The following is a 6,757-nucleotide window of genomic DNA, read 5'->3' on the forward strand; positions in this document are numbered from 1 at the left end:
ACCTTTACATTTCCAATCCTCACAGTCAGTCCTGATAGTAATTAGGAAGCCGAAGACCACATGAGCATGAGTACTATCCCCATCTCCTTTCATCAGCCCTGCCCAGACAGATTAGATACTATTCAGTGGAGATTCTATCTTCCTCCGCAATTTCTGGATCTAGGCTCCCTCTTGAAAGCTTATAAGCCAGTCACTTCTTGCCTTTGTAGTCCCTCTCCCCCCCACCCCATTTTGGGTATCCAATGTCCAAGTTGCCCATCCCTGTCTACCCTGGACCACAGGTAATTTTTTCAAGAGTCTATTGAATCATTTCTAATTTATAGTGACCTTGTGCACAACAGAAGGAAACACTGCCTGGTCCTAGGCCATTATCAGAATTGTTGTTATGTTTGAGCCCATTGTTGCTGCCATTATGTCAATCCATGTTATTGGGGGGGTCTCCCTATTTTTTGCTGACCCTCAACTTTGCCATGCATGATGTTCTTCTCCAGAGACTCATCTCTCCTCACAACATGCTCAAAGAACGAGAAAGGAAGTCTCGCCATCTTCACTTCTAGGGATCATCTGACTATACTGTTTTCAAAGAAGATTTGTTTGTTCTTCTGGCAGTCCATAATATTTTTCATATTCTTCATCAACACCATCATTCAAATACTTTGATTCTTCTACAGTCTTCCTTATTCATTATCCTTATTTATCATTGCAGAAAGTTCTATTGAATACCAGTGACCTTATAATTTCCAGTACAGAGGTGAGCTAACACTAGCAGTATATTGAATGTGACAGTGCCAAGTTTGCTGGGAAAAGAAGTGACTTTAAGAACTGTGTGTATGAAAGAAGGAAAATATTAATGGACAAAAGCAAAGTCTAACTACATAGAAGAGGAAGTTGTGTAATTGACACCACAGTTAGACTTTGAATATTAAGAAGCCTTCATTCACTTTTTCCTATCAGTTTACAAGCATCTAGTCCTAATAGCCTTGAGAAGTCATACATCTTAAATTAAATGTAAAAAAAAAGCAAGACAAAAAAGTTAAAATTACAAAAATATGAAATAATGACTTAGAAAATTTTAAAAAGGACCCAAAAATGCATGTGTGACCTTTTGACCTCTTTCTGACTATTCGTAACTTCTAACAATTCATTAATTCACATTTCCTCACTTTAGTTTTTCCTGAACTAAACACTAAATTATTAATAATTTATATTGAACCCTGAATCCTAAACACTAAAAATTTAAATAACAGTTTGGAGGAATTTGTGTGAGTAAATATTAAGATATATAAAACTATCTATCCACAATTTTTCTATTCTAATATAAATTTTATTGGCACTCTTGTATTCAAGAATATGAACATAATGCTCATAAAGGAGCAAAGTTTTACTTATTGAAGCAAAGGAAAATTGAAAATCAAATAGGGCCTTTGAAATGAAATCACAGTATTGCTCCATTCATGTTTTGTAATAAATACTCCACCCACTTTAAATAGAATGTGGATTAACTAAAAACTCTTTCAATAACTTTTTCTAAAGCTGAAAAATGTACATGGTATTTAACTAACCAGTTTTAATTTAATAATTCATTTTCAACAAAAATATACTAAACTATGTGTCAAGCACTATGCTATGTTTGGGGAGTAAAGTAGTGAATTAGGGGCGTCAGGATACTGTCCATGTAACTCTTGCAATTCCAAGTCTAGATCTGGAAACGGGCAATCAATATGTAATTTTATCATTTTCAACAGTAACAATCATGAAGACAGGGAAGCGATGAATACGATAGAGATTTAGTGCAGCAGGACGTGGAGTCATCAGAGTACTGCACTTGAATGACAAGATTTCAGGATGGAGGGAACTAATGTAAGGCACCTTAAGAAGGAATCTTATATTTACTGATTTCAAAGTTTGTCTATTCATACTGGTATCTAATTGCTATCACAGCTAGCACATGGAAAGGATGTAAAAGTGAAGGTATCACCTGAGCACATGAGCTAATGACTTTTCTTTAATTTATTCAGCAACTACCTTCCTAGTGCTTATAATATTTCATGGGGTCATTGTTGGTTCAGCGGTAGAATTCTTGTCTTCCTTATGGGAGGCCTGAGTTTAATTCACAACTGATGCCTCTCAAGAGGAGCCTCCACTGATCTGTCAGTGGAGACTTGTGTGTGTTTCTTTGACACTGACCATATTTCCGCAGAGCTTCCAGACTAAGGTAGTCTAGGAAGAAAACCTGGTCATGTACTATCAAAAATCAACCAATGAACACCCTATTGGATCATCATTAGTCATAAGTTAAGGGCAGACTCAATAGTGGTTAATAATAAAGTCTTATAATATGGGATACAGACTGGAAATTCAATACTGAACAAAGCCAGCCTTCTCACTTGTCTCTGAGAGCAACCTTTGAAGATTATTGGCTCCAAAATTGAAAATATGGCTCAGAGAGCATCTTCTAAAAAACAAAACAAAATAAACAGTCAGATTTTTAAAACAGACACACAAAAATAACAAAAACAGGAGAGACAGAGAGAGAGAGAGGAAATCTTAAGATTATATGATATTTAAAGACCTTTCTCTTTGGTGAGAAATGGTGGTTTCATCACCTTCCTGGACAATCACTATGACAGGACACACAATATTTATAGCTCCAAGATGAAAAATAAGAAGGCTGCTCTTTAATCTGATGTTTGTAGCAGTTTTGAATTGTAAGTGAAAAAGGAGATGTAGCCAAGAACTGACTTTGTTTCTGTTCATCTTTCTTCCACCTGCTCTTTAAGGACTTCAGTTGGTTTCCCACTAATTGTCTCTGGCATCTATCTGGCAAGCTTATCGGCTAGACTTTCTTTCTCTGTTGTGGTCTAAGTCAGCTTCATCCCATGGGAGAAAAGCAGGATCTGGTTCATTGAATCAAAGACCTAAAAAAGTAACTGAATAAGTTCTCCTATAATCTTGGAGTTTATTTCGTAAACAAGTCCTCTTTAATCATGCCTTCCAAGCTATTCTGTCTCACTTCAAAGTGCTTCCACACTAGCCCTAAGTCACGTGTCTACTGCATCCGCAAGGAATGGATATGGCAAATGCATCCATCATTGTTGCTCACCACTCTGGTTAGTTTTTTAAAAGTCCAGGGAATGCCAGCAAATTCTCTGAAGAATTATTAAGAACATCTTTGAAGAAAGTTCATCTAATTAATCTACTCATTTTGAGATCTACCTTTAAAAGGCAATTGGGAACAAGACATACACTGTAAAGAGAGATTCAGAATGAAGACCAGTTGATCTTTCTTCTGAAAGTGACAAAAAAAAGAAACCAAATAACAAACTCATTGTGGTTGAGTCAATTCTGAGTACAACTGTCCCATAAGGTTCTGTCCAAGGTTGGATGGAATCTCTACATAAGCTGACTGTAGCATCTTTCTCCCATAGAGAAACTGGTGGGTTCAAACCACCCCCCTTTGGGTTAACAGTCAAGCTCTTAAGTACTATACCACCAGCATGCTCTTTTCTTCTAGAGGGAGCTAAACATTTCAAAGGAATATGAGAGTGAAGAAGATTAAAGTTTAAACGTAACTGTTTCCGTTCTTAGGGGATTCAACACCAAACACTTCTTTTCTACTGATACAATGGAAGGTGTTATTATTAGTTAACACCAAGTCCCTCTGACTCATAACTGTACGTGTATAGCTGAACAAAATATTGACCAATCCTACCCTGTTCAGGGTCGCTATGGGTCGAAACCGACTGGACGGCACTTAACAACAACAACAACATGCCGCATTCAGGAGTCCTGGTGTGGCGCTGTGGGTTAATGCGCCAGATAGCAAAGCTGTTTAAATTGCAAGGTCTGCGGTTCAGGCTCGCCAGTCGCTCCTTGGAAACCCTGTATAGGGTCGCTATGGGTCGGGTCCGACTCGATGGCACTTAACAACAACAAATGCCATATTCTTGATCATCAAGATGTATGGGTCCATTGTTGTGGCTATTGTATGAGTCCGTATAATTGAGGATTTCTCTCTCTTTCACTTACTTTCTACTTTGCCAAACATCATATCCTTTTTAATGACTGTGTTTTCCTGATGGCATGTCCAAAGTAAGCAAGCTGAAGTCTTGTCAACTTTCTTCTAAGGAAATATTCTGGTTTTATTTCTTCTAAGACAGATTTGTCTGTTTTTATGGAATTCCTTAGTACATTCAAAACAATATTCTCTGCCAGTAGAATTAGCCTTTTAAAATCACAGACTGAAATAAAAATTTCATAATAATAATAGTAGTCAATTATATTATACAGTATTTAGTGTGCCAGATACTTTTCTTTACATATATAAAGGGTTGTTTTTTTTAAAATCCATTGAAAAAATGGAATTAAAAGACAATGGAATTTTTCCAATAAATTTTTGAAGCACCCTCATAGTAACACATTTAATTAAATCAACAGCACTGTGAAGTAGATATTTTCATTATAATTCCCCTTTTCTAGATGGAAAAACTGAGACAAAAAGCTTAAGCAATACATGTCAGTTTGCATAAAAGATCAGTGAAAGAACTCAAATGGAATTCTATTACTCAGGCATTAGAGATCATGCACTTAGCATGAAAGCATAGTTGTCATTCATGCAGGAGGGTTGAAAACTTAGATGCTGAAATACTGTAAATTAAATCACTTATTCTGACCTGTGTTCAGAATAGGTAGACTAGACACACAACGATTTTCAGATACAAGGACCAACACTGTGACAACCATACGTTAATTTACGTGACAAAGTTGTCTTTAAAACTCACAATACAAAATACTTTTAGGTCTGTGCTTGGCATTGATGACAGAGAATTGACAATGACAAGAAGCTCACAATTGGACATAACAAGGGATATTCTAAAAGTTAGAAATATAAAATCTCAACAAATGTTAACCTTTCTATGTGTTTACCCAGAATTGAATTGAATTGAATCTATGACTTCATTTTCAATGGACATGCAAAATTCAAGGGCTGCAGCTGTACTTTATTTATCATCATTCACAATACTTAGCACAAAATTATTGCAAGCCTGGGAAAGAAGAATTGATATAATTGTAAATTTACACAGTATTCCAATTTAAGTAACCTGGTATAGGCACTTTGATGCTATGCACAGTCATTTGGATTTAACAAACACTCTTTGTAAACTTAGAAGTCTTTGGTGGTGTGAGTTTTGAAATCAATTGTATCACAAAAATGAATGAATGTTTGGCAGAATGATGGTCCTTCTATTTGGAAATTACTGTATGGTCAATTCACCTATCCAGAACAGAGCTCAAAATAAAGAATCTAATTTTAAATGTCTCTTAACATCTAAATTGGGTGCTCTCTGGCTATTCTTACTTGTCTAATTCCATATGACTTTGAAATCTACCCAAGTCCCATCAATTCCTAGTTATTCATGTTTGCATTAAATTCTAACAACCTCAATTAAGCAAGGTTATGAGAAAATCATAAACAGTAAATTTTAAGTGTACACATATACAGTACTATGAATTGAATTGGGTGCCCTCAAAATGTGTTGTAAATAGGAGGTAGGGCTTATAGCAGATTGGGGAGAAGTGCAGTGAGGAGCTCTGTCAGCAAAACACAGAATACCAGATGAAGCAGGTTCAGGCGATGGTCCCAGAACTCTGAACCACATATAAAGGAATATTTAGAAAGTTTTAAGGTTTACAGCCAGAAGAATTTGTAGCAAAAGCAAGAAATATAGGACTTTAGGATCCTCTTGCATCATTGACTCTCACAGCAGCCATCTTGGGTGAGACTGAGCAGAGAAAGGGTCAGAGCCACCATGGATGGACATATGATGGCTGACCAAGCCTCAAAGATAAATGTGTGGACATTCATTTTTTAAATTTTTTTAATCTGTTCATTGGCCTCTCGATGCCTGTGCACCTCCATTCTGGTGACTAGAGAGAGTGCTTGAGCAAGTGGACACACTCCACCCCCACCACTGGAGGATTCTACTATGCATGCTCACAGATCTGCTAAAAATTTAAAGGAACAATTCCCAATTACACCCGAAAGGCAGCACAAAATGGCCACAGCCAGCCCTGAATAGTTTATCACTAGTGAAAAAGCCTGAACGGGGCTTGTGGAGTGGGAGAGAGACAGACTGAAAAGGAAACAAGCTAAAAAACAAAACCTGAGTTATATCATAATGACCAACAGTGGCATCTTGAAATTTCTCAGGTGGTCTTAAAGGTAAGAAGACAAGAGAAAGATATCAAGATCATACTCATATTTGGCTACAGAACTCATCAATGTAAAACTAGGGACAAATTTAAAGGTTCTAACAGACGACTAAACATTACAAAAATTACACAAACAAAAGAAGACAAAATAGGTGATTGGGACATTCTAAAAATTAGAAACTTATGTGCATTAAAGGATTTCACCAAAAGAATAAAAAGGGAGCCCACAGGATGGAAAAAAAAAGTCCTTTGCAATGACATATTAGACAAGGGACTAATTTCTAAAATCTACAGGAAACTACAATACCTCTAAAAGAAAAAGACAAGTAACCCAGTTAAAAAATGGGCACAGGGCATGAACAGACACTTCAGCAAGGAAGACATTTGGAAAGCCAACAAACATATGAAGGAAGGTTCATGATCCTTAGACATTTGTTGTTGTTGTTGTCAGGTGCCATTGAGTCGGAACCGACTCATAGCGACCCCATGCACAGCAGAACAAAACAATGCTCGATCCTGGGCCAACCTCACCACCGCTGCCACC

Source organism: Chrysochloris asiatica, unplaced genomic scaffold (assembly GCF_000296735.1).
Source record: "Chrysochloris asiatica unplaced genomic scaffold, ChrAsi1.0 scaffold00044, whole genome shotgun sequence".
NCBI classification, from domain to species: domain Eukaryota; kingdom Metazoa; phylum Chordata; class Mammalia; order Afrosoricida; family Chrysochloridae; genus Chrysochloris; species Chrysochloris asiatica.